Here is a 17427-nt window from a genome sequence, read left to right as displayed (position 1 = left end):
AGGACACACAGGATTGATGTGGAGGGGCGGCCTCAGCCGCCCCGCAAACTTGACCGCAGTCAAGGTGCATGAACTTCGCCACGTTTGTGTGACCGGCACCATAAATGCATGGGCTGAGCTCATCCGAGCTTCAACTTGCTCCGCGATACATCTGTCGAGTTACTTCCAAGTACCTAAGTAGATAAGGATCGCTTCGTCTGACCTATTTACTCCACCTGAATACATACCTGCTTTGCGTAAAATCCATCGTCACCTGGGTACAGTACATCACATCGAACCTAACCGGTCAAGGCTCAAGCATAGCCACAATATGATGACCCCATCTACTTCGCCTCTTGGTATCGATCTCGCAGACGTCAGAAATGGCTATCCATCGCTAGCCAAATGGATCGCTCGAGATCCTGACGATGAGCCGCTTGTGTTTCGCAAATTCGGGGTACTTGCAGCGCGCAACATATTGTCGCTGCAATGTCAGATGGTGTCACTCGAAGATGAGATCGAAGGTCTAGAATCTGAGATCAGGCAGTCAGCCGATCTGGACACCCGCCGGTCGCTTCAGCGGTGGGAAGTTTTGTGCGAAAGGGCGATGCCCGGTTGCAACAGCCTCGAATTGCAGCTACAAGTAAAGCTCAAAGAATTGCAGGGGTCATTGAAAGAATACTGTTGGTCGCTTCATCACATCTTAGGCTTCATGCTGATTCATTGGCCAGACGAAGCGCTGACCTTTCGCGCTCAAGTCGCCCAACTCGGTAAACCCAGTCAACGAATCTTGGCCACCTATACGGACTATCTTAATGTAACCGCGATTCGAAACATGCCGGCCTCCTCGAAGAAGCTGATATTTGGTCGCGCGAGCAAGTTTCTGGAAGATACACAAGACCTAGTGGCTCTTCAAAAGCCCTCCAACCAAGATTACCTATCTCGTTCGCTGAGGAACCACTGGCTCTTCACCAAGCATCCGCCACGCGAGGAACTCGACAGATCAAACAGATATAATGACACACTCGTCGCACAGGTTGTGGCCGCCATAAGCATGGTGCTCGCTGCAGTCTTGCTAGTCGGCGCGATCGTTAGTCTCTACTTTCTGAGCAACCCAAACGCAAAGCTGGGGCTCATAGCCATATACACATTGCTATTTGCACTAAGTGTGAGGCTTTGCACGAATGCAGGACGAGCAGAAGTCTTCGCTGCCACTACTGCGTATGCCGCTGTATTAGTAGGTTCGTTTCGCCCTTTACGAGACCTTGTAGCCTTATGCTAAATATGCGCAAAGTGTTTGTAAGCAGTAATTTTAGTAGCAGTAATAGTGTTATAGATAGGTAGGTTTAATATAAATAGTATAATAAGTCTAATAGGCTAAACTAGAAAGAGTTAAGCTCTATATACTTAGTATATACTATACTTAGTAGTTATATAATAGCTTTCTTTTATTAGTTAAGAAGCTAAAAGTCTATTTCTAATAAATATATTTTCTACTATTTTCTAAAAAGCCTTATTTACTATTATAGCTTAGTAAAGAATATATTCTTTAATAAAACTTTTTTTTTCTTTATATAAAATAGTAGAAATAAAAAATAAAGCTTATAGAGTAAATAGTAATAAAAGTAGAGTTACTTTATAAAGATAGATAGTAAAAAATATTATTTTATAGTTATTTCTCTACTTTATTTATAGGCCTATAAGTCTAGTAATAAAAGTAGTGCTATTCTAATATAGAGAAGATACTATATTCTTATCTTAGTAAGTATAACTAAAAAGCTTAAAAAAAAGTATAGCGCTAAAAGTAGCTAAAAGAGAAATAAAGTAATACTAGAAAACTATAGTAAAAGTAACTATTATTTATAGTAAGTAGTAATTAAAATTTATAAAGTTATAGAAATAACTTTTATATACTAAGAAAATATAGTATATATACTATAGAGCTATAAAGATAGAAACTATAAAGTAGAAAAGAGTTATAAACTATAAATATAACTTATAAAAGAAACTAATAGTAATATATAGTAAGAAAAAAACTTTTATAAATAGCTATATTTATTAATAAAAAGTTCTACTAGGTAGCTTAATTTATAAACTACTAGAAAGTTAGAGAAAGTACGCTAGATAAGTAAACTTTTTTTAAAGTAGTTTTAGTTATACTTTAAATATTATACTAGAATAATAGTATATTTAGAGTATAATTATATATCTTTTTTAAAAAGTTATACTATTAAAAGCGCTATTATCTTCTCTAGTTACTAGAGTAGAGAGATTATTACTATTATATATAGATCTTAAAGGCGTAGAAAGTAGTATATTTATAATAAAGCCTACTTTCTCTATAAGTATATTATCTCTAGTAGAAGTAATTATAGCTATTTAAGTAGAAGTTAGAAGTACTAAAGTAGAGTTAATATTCTTTATAGTAGCTTTATTAGTAACTTTTTTTTAAGAAACTACTACTATAAACTTTAGTATTAGAGATATCTTAAGCTTTTTCTTTAGAAATACGTCTTTAGTATTTTTTATTTTAGTAGTAGACTTTACCTTAGTGCTTAGCTTTACTTTAGTAGTTAACTTTACTTTAGTAGTAGGTTTCTTTAGTATAGACTTAGTAGTGTTAGTATAGAAAAAAAAACGCTTAGTAGTTACTTTCTTTAACTTAGAAATAGTAGTAATATAACTATAGTAATAAAATAGATTAAAGTAGCTACTATTTTCTAAAGAATTAAGAAAAGTCTACTAAAGTAGAGATAGAGTAGAGTTTATAAGCTAGGTAGGCTTATAAACTAGAAAAATAAAGTTCTTATTACTTTTACTAAGGTTAAGAAAGTTAAGATTCTTTTCTTTAATAGAGCTATTATAAAGATTCTCTAACTTAGTATTATTCTTATAAGTAATACTAAAAGATTTCTATAATTAGAATTTATTTCTAGTATTATTATTAAGAATAATAGCCTTTTTTTTTACACTACTAAAATACTAAAGAAAAGCGTACTACTTATTTAGCCTCTTTCTTAGTAACCTTCTTATTATATATAGCTTTAAGTTTTAGATATTAAGTATTAATATCTACTATAAACTAGTAAATAATACTAAAAAACTAGTTTTTAGATATCTTTTATATTCTAGTCTAGACTAGGTTATACTTCTTAAATATATTTTATTTATTACTTTATACTTTAAGAAACTTATAGCTAAGCTAAATTATTCTATAAGTATTTATAAAAAACTTATTATTAATTTACTAGATTCTTATATTATTAGAGATATTAAAATTTATAGTAACTTTATAATTCTTAAGAACTTTAAACTTACTATTATCTTTAGTCTTCTTATAGAGCTTACTATTAGAGTCTTTAACTATTTTAAACTTATACTATTATAACTAGTAACTAAAATAAAAGTAATTACTAAATAGATTATAGTAGTAGTTTTCTATAATAATACTTTTAGTATAGTAAGATTTATAAACTTATATATATTAAAAGTCTTTTTACTTAATACTCTTATCTAAAAAGATAGCTATTAGTAGTATTTAATAATTCTTAGAAATAAGCTTAGTAAACTTTCTCTTTAGCTTAGTTACCTTAGAGTCTCTCTTTAGGTAATAGTATAGCTTTACTTTACTCTTACTATTAATTCTAAATATATTATAGATAATCTATTATTTCTTAGAAACTAGCTAAATATTCTTTAGATTTTTCTTATTAAGATAGACTAGAAAGGTAATATAGATAGAAAGTTAATTAATAACCTATATATACGCCTAATTTTTATTAGTAAGCTTTTTAAAAGTAGTATTTATAGACTAGCCTAGTTAAATAATCTAGTATTCTTATATAGTAAGCTCTCTAGTTAACTACTTATTATAAATATCTTACTAGGTATTTTTAGTAATAATATAAAAAGTATCTAGAGTAACCTCTAAATTATTATAGGTAAGCTTACTATATAAAAATAAAGTAAAAAAGTTATTAACTTTAAGAATACTATGTTAAGTGTTATACTAGCTAAGTTAGTTAAGAAGTATATCTATAGTAGTTAGTGCTCTAGCGTTAAAACTCTAACTCTCTACCTTCTTAGAATTCTAGATAAAGACCTTAGTAGAAGTACTTTTAGTAGTAGTAGTAATATTCTATAAGTACTTCTATATAGTAGTAAGGTAAAAATAAATAGCTTTATTTATATTTTATAGATATTCTTATGTATTATTATTAATAGAAAGAAGATTATAATAAAAAGCTTATATAGAGAAAGTAGTAATAGTACTTATAAGCTAGTATATCTTAATAATATTATTTATACTAAGAGTTAATATTAGTTATAATATTAAGTAGTAAAGTATCTTATTATATTCTAAGTTCTACTTAGATAGATAACTATAAGGCTTAATAGTAGAAGTATTAGTAATCTATAGTTTATTTCTAATATACTTAGCTAATAGAGAAAAGTTATACTAAGTAGACTATAATATAGTAGAGCTATAGCGCTTACTTTTCTTATAACTTCTATTTCTCTTATACTTCTTCTTCTTAAGTTAAGACTATAAAGTATTATTTTAACTAATATTAATAAAAGTATTAATTAAGAAGAACTCTATAGTAGAAGGTAAGATAATATTTATATCTAAAGAGAGAATATTAATAGATATTAAATATAAGTTAAGCTCTCTAGTAGAAGCTTTATAGATAGGTAAGAGTAATATTATAGCTATACTAAAAGCTTACTCTTAAAGTGTAAAGACGCGTAATATAGTAGACTATATAAAAGCTAGAATATTAGTAGTAGAAAGTAATAAATAGGTTATAATAATAGAAGTATAGTATAGAAAGAATAAGAATTATAAGTATAAGGTTTACTTTATATATAAAGGCGTAGTAGTAGATATTAAGATATATAAATAAGAGAGCTAGCTACTTTCTTATCTATTAGATAAATAAGATATTAAAAACTATATATAGTAATATAGTTTATAATAAATATTTAATAGTAGTAAGATATTTTAGTAGTAAGATACTATAGTAAGATATATTTCTAAAAAGCTTATTATAGAGAGTACTAGATATAGTTTACTAAATTTAAGTTATAGAGTATAATATTTATAAAAATATATAAAGTCTAATAAATCTAGTAGATAATATAATAGTAAAATACTATTACTATTAAATCTATAGAGAAAATAAAATATAAGTAAGTCTAAGACATATAGTCTAGTAGTTTAGAGATATACTAAAAAAAAGTTAGAAACGCTAAAATAAAAGTCTAAAAACGCTAAATTAAAAATTACTAAAAGAAAGAGAAACTATTAAGAGTAGTAATAAGTAGTAATAATATAATAGTACTAATATTATAAAATAATATTTAAGAACTAGTATTCTTACTAAGAGTAAGCTTTTAGTTTATAGTAATATATAACTAGCTAGAAAACTACTAGATTCTTAGCTTAGAAGGCTTTATTACTAGTATTAAAGCTATAAGCGTTTTAATACACTTTACTAGGCTTAGAAAGCTAAGTTAGAGTTTTACTAACTACTATAGAGTTCTAATTACTAGAGTTATAGAAGGTATTAATACTATATTAGTTAAGCCTATTATAAAGGTAAGAGTTCTTCTAGTAATATAGAGAAGATAGTATATATATAGAAATACTAACTTTATTATTATTCTAAAGTAAAGCTATAGATAGCTATAGTAGGTAAGCCTTTATATTAAGCTATAGAAGTAAAGCTTCTATAGCTAGTTAAGAAAGCTCTAGTGTAGTAGCTATACTTAGTAGCGCTATTATAGCTTTTTAGTTCTACGCTATCTATTTAGATTTTTACTTTTAGTATTATTATAACTTACACTAGTTTTAGTTAGTAAGTAGATATTATATATTAAAATTACTTTATATCTTATAGATAGTTCTAAGTTATAATAAAGTAAGCTACTAATTATAAGCTATGCCTCTATTTATCTATTTAATAAAATACTCTAGCCTACTAGTTATAGTATTTACTTAATACTTTAGAATATATTTAATTAGCTTAAGCTTTTTCTTACTAGGTTTATTAGTAATAGTAAGAGGTAGCGCTAGAAATAGATAGTAGAAAGAGTCTTTATTAGTAGTATAGTAGAGTTCTAACTATAAGGCGTTTATTATATTATAAATATAGAATCTAGTTAGTTACTTAATATAATAGATATTATAGCTAATCTTTTTAAGAACTCTAAGTAAACTATAATATTAGAAGCTAATCTTTTATAGAAGATTCTTTTTTAACTTATAATCTTTTATAAAAAGAAAAGTAATATAATTACTAAGCTAAAGATTAAGTAGTTAGTAGTAAGTATTATAGTATATCTTTTAGGTAACTCTTATAAATATAAGAGCTTCTTCTACTTCTTTTTAGTAATATAGTTAAAGACTTTAGTAATTCTTTTTTAAAAGTATATATTACGCGTAAATAAGATTAAAACTATAATAGAGATTAAAATCTATAATATACTTATAAAGTATATATTCTAAAAAGATATTTCTACTTATATTTAAAGAGAACTATAAGTATAGAAGTACTTTAGTCTAGTTCTTATCTTAGTTTATAGTAATAAAAAAACGTAAGGTAATTTCTACTATCTAGTTAGTACGCTTAGACTAACTATTAGCTTAGAAGTACTAGATAGATATAGTCTAAAATTTTATACCTATTATAAGGTATTAGTAGCTAAATATTTCTTAGATAAAGATAAGTGCGTAGTTACTAATAATAACGCGCTAGTTACTCTAATTATAGAGATAGTTAGTCTTTATTAAAGTAATAGACTATTATTTACTAAACTAATAATTTTTACTAAATACTATAATTACTATCTTTAAAGTTTAATATATCTCTATAAGTATTACGTTAAAGCTATTTTTTATTTCTAGTAGATATATAATAATATTAATATAAATAACTTTAAATAGCTAGACTAATTAATTAATAAGTTCTAGAAAACTATAGCTCTTATACTACTAGATTTAATTAACTTTATATTAGAGATAGTACTTAAAGTATATCTTAAGGTACTTTATAAGCTTCTAAATAAAAAATAAAGCTTTAATATAGTTATAAGTCTAGTTTAGTCTCTAGTAGTAAAAGCTATTATAAGTTTAGTAGAAAATCTTATATATAAAAGCTTTTAGTATATAAAGCTACTTAGCGCTATTTTATTAATTCTAGTAATAGATAAAGTTATTCTTAAGAAGAAAACAAAGCCTACGTATAGATTACTTAGAGTTATTCTTATTAGGTTACTTACTAGAGATAACTATAAGTACTTATTACTATAGTGTATTATTCTTATATACCTACTTAAGCTAGACCTTAAGATTATTATCTATATCTATAATAAGAGTATAGAAGACGTATATAATATTATTTAGAATATCTATATCTAGGTTAGACTCTAGTACTAAAATAGGCTAGAGCCTTAAAAAAGCGTTAGAAATAAGATATAGCTTTCTAAGTCTATAGTAAACGTCTAAATTAAACTACTATAAGTAGATAGAGGCTTTAGCTAATCTTAGATTAAAACTCTCTAAAGACTCTATTATAGTAAAGTAATATTAGTAAGTAATAGTAGTTACTATAGTATAATTTATAAAAATAAAAATCTTTAGAGTAGCTTTAACTATATACTAGAGTTTCTTAATTATCTAATATAGGTCTACTATCTTAAGCTTAGTTAGAAAATAGCGTCTCTTTATAGCTAATAAATACTTTAATAAGAAAGTAAAAAGTTTAATAAAGTACTTCTTAAAGTTAATAGATTTTTTTAGCTAGGTAGTAGATAAAGAACTATTATTATTATATCTAGTAAAGATATTAGAATTAACTATCTTTAGCTTAGAGTCTTCTACTATATAGTAGACTATAGCTACTATACTATATTATTTAGATAAGTTAATATCTATATAGAAAGGCTAAGTATAATTCTAGTATAATAGATAAATAGTACTATTCTATAAGAACTAAACGTTATTAAAAGCTTTACAGATAGAGCTATCTACTAGAATTATTACTCTAGTTATTATAGCTATTTATACTCTACTCTTTACTTTAGATATAAAGTATAAAAGCTCTATCTTAAGTATTATAAAAGGCTCTAAGATCTACACTAGATATAGAGTTTACTTATTAAGAAAGTTAATAGCTCTATAATATATCTCTATATCTTTAGTATACTAGAGAAACTATATTTTCTAAAGCGTCTAGATTTACTTATTAGTAAATATAATACTAAAAGTAATAATATAGTAACTTAGTAGCTTTATAGTAAAGTAGTCTATAAACGTTTTACTAGAAGCTAAAGAAATATCTATATTATAAATCTAGTAAAAGAATTACTTAAGATAAATTATATAATTTTTAAGTATTTTAGAAAAGATAATAAAGTTATTAATATAGGCTTTTATAAATACTACTATATTATATAAAAAGAGATTATTAACGTATTAAATATAGAAGACTAAGTTCTTAAAGTCTATTACGTATATATTTAAGATCTTAGTGCCTTAGTGTATATTAATAGTAAAAGTGTAGTAGTTTTTAAATTATATAGTAAATTAGTAGAAATAAGATAACTTATTAACTACTATAATATAGTTTACTCTTTATAGTTTAGTAAGAATATCTACTTAGATTATAAAAGAGTAAGTATTATAAGTTACTTAGTAATTAATCTTACGTATATTAAGTATAGGCTAACCTTTTTACTTAATATTAGTAGTAGTACTATTAGCTTTATTAGTATATACTTTCTTCTAGACTATAAACACTAGAATAGAAAAAGGTACTAGTAGATAAGCTAACTCTATTTTTTAGTTATAGGTAAGCTTATTAAATATCTTATTAATAACTTTCTAGTTTTAAAAACTACTATTATATACCTTTAAGAAAATCTTAATACTTTACTAACTTTTATAAAGCTTAATTAGTATAGCGTACTCTAGTAGAATATTAGTAATAGATTCTTAGTCTATCTAGATATAGAAATATTATATAACTATCTAGCTAAAAAGTTTCTTAGTTACTAGAGTTCTATATATAGTAATACTAAGCGCTATTTTAGACTTAGTAGAAAAAGAGTTTTATAAATCTAGTAAAGCTATAAGTATATAATTACTAGAGTTAATAGAGTAAATAGTGTTAGTATATAGTAGCGTAGTATAACTAATAGAAACTTAGTATTAGAGATATACTAGCTTATTTATATTATTTTATAAAATAATATTAAAAGAGCTACTCTTTATTAGTATACTATAAGCGTAGAAATTCTAACTTATAGTATTAAAAAACTTAAAAAGATAGTTATATAAGTCTAAAAGTAGGTATAAAGTAAGTATCTAAACCTTAATTATAGAGTAGAGTAGAATTATAACTACGTTAGTAATAGTAATCTTTTACTTTTTCTAGGTATTACTATCTTTAGCTTTAATAATTAATCTAGTAATAACTTCTTTATATAGAGGCTATATTATTATATACTTTTTAATATTAAAAGTAATATTCTATAGAACTAATATATCTATTTCTAAGAAAAGGTTAGAGCTAAGATATTTTATAATAAATACTTAGATTTACTATAGTGCAAAAATCTATTTACTAGACTTAGTTCTAGAGAGTATATAGAGTATTAGGTAAGTAACCTAAAAGGCTTATATCTTTTCTAGTTTTATACCTACGTATTAGATAGGCTCTTATAGATTCTTCTATATAGTAGTTTTAAAATATTTATCTAAAAAGGCTTTATTTATAAGACTAATAGTAGTATCTATATTAGGTATAATAGTAAGGTTAGGTCTATTTCTACTAGCGCGCACTATAAGCTTTATTTTATACTAATTATAAACTATAGTTACTTTATTAACTAGTAGTAGAGCTATAGATTTTATAATCTAAGAGCGTAGTGCTAGAAGCTTATTTAGCTTTACTAGAGTAATTTTAGACTACTAAAAAAGCTACGCACCTTTTATAGAAACTAGAGTATTAGTAAATATATTACTTAGTTAGTACTCTAAGGCGTAGAAGCTATAATTATAGTAAATATACTTATAAAGTTTATTATTAAAAGTAAAAGATAAGTAGTACTAGATATAAATAAAAGGCTAGTTATAAACTTACTTATTTACTTAGAGATCTTATAGAATATAACTAATAAAGTAGATATAGCTACTATTATCTTTATTATTAGAGTAGATCTAAGGCTTATAAAAGGCCTAGAATATAAAATTATAATTATTAGAATTATCTAAGAAGTAATTCTAGTTACTTACTAGTTAGCTAGAAGTAATAGAGATGTTAGCTTATTCTATAAGATTATAGAATAAGACACCTTTATAATATAGTAGTAAAGTAGTATTTTATAATATTATACTTAAATCTATAGTAGTATTTATACCTAAGAGTATAAGATAAAAGTCTTTACTAGCTTTAACGTATCTAAGATCTTAGTTATAGTACACGCTTTATAGCTAGAGGTATATTTATAACTCTATACTAGATTAGCTATTACTTTACTAATATATATTACTTTATAGATTACTATTACTATAAGTTCTACTACTCTAGTTTTATTAAAGCTATAATCTATACCTATTTAAGTAGCCTATATTCTATAGATAGAACTACTATTATATCTTATTTCTACTTTACTATATCTATATATTAGAGAGTCTACTATAAGTACGCTAGAAGTTATTATTATAAAAACTATTACTTAGAAAAGTAAAACTATAAAGCTACTAATAGTTAGAACTACTAGCGTTATCTTAAGCTAGATTATCTACTTTACTAAAACTATAATTATTATTCTAATAAGTACTATAGCTTTATTACTATAGTTTTAGATATATAAAAGTAGTAGCATTTACTTATTACTTAGCACTTAGTACTTAGTATTTAGGTTTATAATTTATTACGTTATTATAATATAGATATAACTATATAAATACTAATAATAATAATAATAATAATAATAATAACTTATTTCTTTCTCTTTCTTTCTAATACGCTTTACTAGTTATCTTACCTATCTAAGCCTAATCTCTACGCTTAACTCTTAATTTCTATTTATAATATATTCTTTTAGCTACGTATTATTAAAAGCGCGTACTTTAGTTAGTTAATTTAATTTATATATAAGATAGCTTATAAAGCTATATAATTCTAAGAAAAGTAAAAAGATAGCTAAACTACCTAAGCTATATACTAGCGTAATTATTATTAGCTATATACTTAAGAAAGTTTTTCTTCTAGTCTAGAAAATTCTAGAGCTTACTATAGGTGTTAAGCTTTATAAGTATAGTATATAGATTCTTCTTTTTAACTTAAAAATCTACTAGTTCTAAATACTCTTAACTACTAGAAACTAGATTACTAGCTTATTTTTTAATAATTAATAGTATACTTAGTAGCTTATTACTAGTAATATAGCTTAAGATTAATCTAAGAAGCTTATCTATAGTACTAAAGTAGTAGAAAAAAGGTATAAGCTTATTATAGAGCTTAAAGTTAAGAAAAAGCTTAGTTAGCTAGATATATAGTATATATATATTATCTTAGATAAAGTTCTTAAAAAGAGTTAAGAGAAGCGTCTTCTAGTATTAATTATAGTAGTTATTTATATTTATTCTCTTAGTTTATTATATTATAAGTAGTTATAATAGATATTATAAGTTATATAAGATTATAGTAGACCTAAAAAGTAGCGTAAGATATATAAATATATTTTCTTATAAATACTTATTTACTTAGTAAGCTATTATATATTATTACTTTATACTCTTAGCTCTAGCTATTTAATAATATATTATTATAACTCTAAGACTCTAGCTTACTAAACTCTTTTTTCTTACTTCTTACTTTTATAGATATAATACTAATTATACTATTACTTATAGTATTACTCTAATCTAATAATAATTACGTAATAGTTTATTATATAATTAATTTTATTTAATAAGAGCTCTAAAAGTCTTAAAGCTTAAGATAATTATATATTAACTATATAAGGTACTTAGAAGAACTTAGAACTAAATAAAATAAGCTATAAGACTTTCTTAAGTCTTTCTATCTAATACTAGAGCCTATAAGATTATATATTAAGAATATTATTAACTTATAGCTCTTTTAGGCTAGTAGAAGTTTAAATTACTACTATTTCTATATATAAAAAAACTAATCTTTTTTACTATATATTTATTAATTAAAAGTATATAGTAAAGTACTAATTATAGCTATAAATATATAGAATAAAAATAAAATAGTAGTATACTTATAAGAGTAAAAGCTTAGAACTCTAAAAAAAAAAAAAAAAAAAAAAAAAAAAATTATTCTAATAAGAATTATTCTACTTACCTATAGTGTTATCTATATAGAAAACTACTTTTAAGATATACTTACGCTTCTTAAGTATAAAGAGAAAAGCGTTAGATATTATATAAGTAATATTATTATATAGATAAACTTAAATATATATATTAAGAAAATTCTACGCTTATATAATATAGTAGTTATTATTATTATATCTATAGCTAGTATTCTAGTAAAAGTGCTTAACTTTAAAATACTACTTAGCTAGTAAGTAACTATTAAGAAGGTTTTTAGATATAAAATACTTTTTCTAAAGTTTTTTTATTACTAAAGTAGGTTAAATATAAAATAGCTTAAGAACTTACTTCTAGTGCTTAAGACTTTTACTACTAATAATATTTAAGCGCTAGTTAATCTTAAGATTTAACTAGTACTATAAGAGCGTAGTACTTTTAAAGTATTAGTATAAGTAGTAGCGTATAGTATATTTAGCTATAGATTCTATAGTAATAGTTACTCTTATAGAGTCTAGAAAGTTATAGATATTATAATAGTATATCTTACTAGAGACTTCTACTATATTATCTAGGTACTAGACCTTTAGTATATTAGGCTAAAAGAAACTAACTTACTTAGATATAAACTTAAGTAACTCTTCTATAGACTTAATATAAGTATTATTATTTATAATCTTAGACTACTTAAGTATTAAACTCTAGTTATTAGTGTTTTATTATAATATAGCTAGCGCGCGCTAAGTATAGTTATTACTTTTACTATACTAAGTAGGTTAGAATATAGTAGCTCTAGAGTCTTAATATAAAAAGTAGGTAAAGAAACTAAACTAAAAGAAACTACTATTTCTAAGGTAGTTAAAAAGCTTATTAACGTATTTATAGTAGAGTAGAATATTCTACTAAAGCTATTAGTAGAGAGCTAGACTAGCGCTACTAGTTATAAAACTATTATAGTTATTTCTAGTAGAATAATATACTATAAAGAAGGCTAGCTAGATTAGAACGTATAAGTAATATTTACGTAATAAAGCTACTAGGTTTAGAAGCCTCTTAGTAAGCTAGTTAAAGAGTTTAGAAGCTAGACTATTCTATTCTTAAGAAAGTTTAGAAGAAATAAATATAAAAGCTTATAGAGAAGTTATAGTGTAGAGTATTTAGTTAGATCTTAGCTATATAGTATAATATTATAGAGTTTTAAAATAGGTATTTTATAGTATATAATATAGAAAATATTTTATAAAGTTACTTTAATTATATAAAGAAAAGAGCTAGTTAGAGATATATAGAGAAAGATTCTAGTAAGTACTTTAGAGAGAGTCTTAAGTAATAGGTAGCTTTAATAGTATATTCTTAAGGTTTTCTAGTAGAGTAGAGTTATAAAACTATAGAAAAAGTAGTAGATAAGTAGAGTTTCTAGTAAGTAGTACTATAATATTAAGATAAAAAGTAGAGTTAGTATAGATAAGCTCTTATAGAAATACTTTCTATACTATTAGAATCTAAGATATATATAAAGTAGCCTAAGACTAAGCTTTCTAAAGTCTATTACTATAATTACTTATATTAAAGATATAGTCTATTCTTTCTAAAAAGTATTAAACCTAATCTTTCTACTAGGCTTTAAGATTACGCTTTTATTATTAATTTTTAGATAAGCGCTTAACTATTAGTAGAATATCTAGAAAAAAAAAGTATAGTAGCTAAAGTTATACTATATTAGTAATAAATAGTAAGAAGCTTTAGACTTATTATTAGGTAGGTAACTATTAAATAGAAGTATCTAATTTACTATTATTTTAAGTAGCCTTATAGTATATTAATAAAGAGAGAGCTTTAATAAAAGAGTTAAGTATAAATATATATAAATACTATAAATTATAAGATAATTTATAAACTAAAAGTAACTTTAGTAATAGAGGCTATAGTAGAGGAAAAGTAGATAGCTAGATAATAAATAGTAAGAAAACTTTTAGTTTAATAGTAGAGGTAACTAGCTAGAGAGAAAAGACTAGTAGAAGTATAGGTTCTATAGCTTATAGTGTAGAAGAATTTTATTAGAGTACTTTTTAAGTAGTAAAAGTAGTAGATATATAAAAACTACTAGTTAGAGCTTTAAAGTTAGTAACCTTTTTATTAATAACTTATTTAGTAGCTTTAAGTCTCTTAATAGCTAGTACTTAGTGCTAAAAATAGCTTTATTTTAAGTTATCTTTAAAAAAAGCGCGTCTTAGAGAAGAAAAAGACTAAGTACTATAAGTAGAGAAAGTTATACTAGTCTAACTATAACTTTTAAAAGGTATAGAAGTTTTATATAGTTTAAGAATAGTCTAAGTAACTTTAAGCTTACTATAAGAGATAAGCTCTTAGTACTTAGAAGTACTATTTAAATATACTATAAAATTATAAGTATATACTATATTAATTATAGTAATAGATAAAGAGTTAGATATTATAAAGAGAATAAAGCTAGTTAGTTATAGCTAGAGCTAGACTAATAGTAGTAGTAAAAGAACTAAAGTAATAAGTATACTTTATATATACTTTAGTACTAATATAAAGTAGTTCTTAGAAAAAATATAATAGTAATAAAAGCATAGTAAGAAATACTACTATAGTAGTAGAGTTTATAATAAAGGTGTAGTAGTATATAAAGAAAGAGAAGAAAAGAAAAAAAAAATAATATAAGTATCTTTATATCTATTAGCTAGCTAGTAGAAACCTAAGTAGTATATATATAATATATATATACTAAGTATATAAGAAAAGAAAAAGTATTTAGAAAGTATTATTAAATTAGAAGTAGCTTTTATAAATTTAGTAGTTATTTATTAGAACTATAGAAGATATAGCGCTAGTAAATAGAAACTATAAATTAAGAGAAAAAGTAGAGTAGTTCTACTAACTATACTAGTTAGTTACTATAGGCTTATAAACTAGTAATAAAAGTAAAAAGAGCTAATTAGATATATTAAAAAGAGTTCTTTCTAAAGAGCTTAATAAAAAAAGTAGATACTACTAACTATTATTAAAGGTAAAGAAATCTAGTAAAAGTGTTATACTTATATTTATTTAACTAGAGATACTTATTATTATAGCTATCTATCGCGTCTAGAAGCATAGGAATAAATAGGAGATAAATTATTATATTATAAGCTTACTTAGAAAGCTCTCTTAAGTAGTAACGCTTCTAAGAGCTTATCTTAATCTATGCTAGTATAATTACGTGCTGTGCTCTTAAGGAGTATCTAGAGGTGCATTCTGCAATACACTTTCTAAGTATCTTGCAAGAGTAGGCTACGCAGTTATAATAAGCTCTTTTATTATAGCTAAGAACGCTAATTATATGCTTGTTAGAGCGTGCGTAGCGCTAAGAGCTTGCTTAGCGTACGCGCGCTAATTATAATATTACTAAAAATTATTTAATCTACTAAACGCTCTCTACCTCTTACCTAAAACGAGAGTAAGTATCCCTAATTTTTATTAGTACGCTTACTAACTCTAGCAGCATACTCTATTATACTAATTAAACTAAGTATACCTTTCTACATCTATCTCTAAGCTCTCTAGCATTATGTTAAAGAGAAACAAGTATAAGTATAAGGACAGCTGCCCTTCTAAGAATAAGTAGTCTAGTTCTAGCTCTATAAGCGCCTCTAAAGCGACTTTTTTAAGTTCTAGTTACGCAAGCGCGTTAAAGGCTAAGCTATTAAGCTTTAACACCTCTAACTTCTCTAAGCACCTAGCTACTTCTTCTAAGGCAGATAATTGCAAGCGCTTAAATAAGCTTTATAGTATTTCTAGAGGCTCTTCTAAGCGTAGTTCTTTTAGTAAGAAGTAGGGCTCTAGTTCTATAAGTACTTCTACTCCTACTCGCAACTTGTTTACTACTCTAACTTGCGCTTCTAAGAAGTCTAATTTGTTTGCTAAGCATAGTAATGTAGTTACTTAAGAGTAGGCTAATAATATTTTATGTTATAACAAGCGCGCCGCCTAAGAGTACGCTAATAAGTAGTACACTTACAACCTTAAAGCTAAGAATAAGGTAGAGTAAGAGCGTTGTAACTAAATCGCTTACAAGCGTTATATTGCTAGTTAAGCTGTAGAAAATAAGCAGCGTCTGCGTTGCAAGCGTAATAAGTAGATTAAGCATAACTTAGAGTGTAGCAATAAAGATTCTAAAGCTAAGGCTAACGCTAAAACTAAGCGCATTAAGTCTAAGAATAAGTGCTTTGTTAATAAGCAGCGTGCTAAGCAAGAACGCCTTAAGATTCTACTTCTAAAGGCTATTAAGCTCTGTTAAGAGATAGTTCTAGAGAAAGTAATCTGCTAAGCGCAGTAGTCTGCTAATTCTATTAGCGCAATAGAAAAGTACTATAATAAGTAGGCTAGTAAGGCCGCCTAGAAAGAGCATACTAACTATAATTCTAACGTCGCTGCGCTCTCTTAGGAGCTTTCTAGTAATTCTTATAAGTATTCTACTAAAGTTGCTATTATAGTTTTTAGTTCTTTAGCTACTAGCAATGCTTGTTCTAATATTCTATTTCTAGATTCTTCTAGTTCTAAGAGCTCTGCTCTTAAGAACCCTCTTGCTGTCTCTTCTAACGCTTCTAAGCTTTCTGCTAAAGCCTTAGGTAAGCTCTCTGTTTCTTAAAAGAGTAGTACTGTTTGCAACGCTTTACCTTTCTTTAGCCTTGCTCTTAAGAAGAAGCAGCGTCTTTTTATTGTTACAAGTAGTATAGAGAGCTCTCTCTTTAATCTAGAGCTCTCTATCTAGTCTAATAGTTTAGATAGTGCTAATTCTTCTAATAAGCATAATAATAAGGAGTATAATAATAAGGAGCATGCGCTTAATAAAGATTCTAATAATAAGAATAATAGAGCTTTAGTAACTAAGTCTGCACGTAAGCGTTTCTTTAAGAAGCCTACTTTTATTACTACTAGCGAGCTCTATAAGATAGTGTGTCTCTAATACTTCTAGTCTATAAGTACTAGAAAGGCTACTAACTCTCTCTGCGAAAACTGCGTAAGTATTAATAAGAGTAAGAAGTCTACGCGCTATCTTGCTAGTGCTATTAGTAATTATAGATGTAATA

Source organism: Alternaria triticimaculans (genome assembly GCF_023758025.1).
Source record: "Alternaria triticimaculans strain BMP 0046 chromosome Unknown scaffold_32, whole genome shotgun sequence".
NCBI lineage: Eukaryota > Fungi > Ascomycota > Dothideomycetes > Pleosporales > Pleosporaceae > Alternaria > Alternaria triticimaculans.
The sequence above is the reverse complement of the archived record's forward strand: the minus strand, read 5'-3'. Positions refer to the sequence as shown.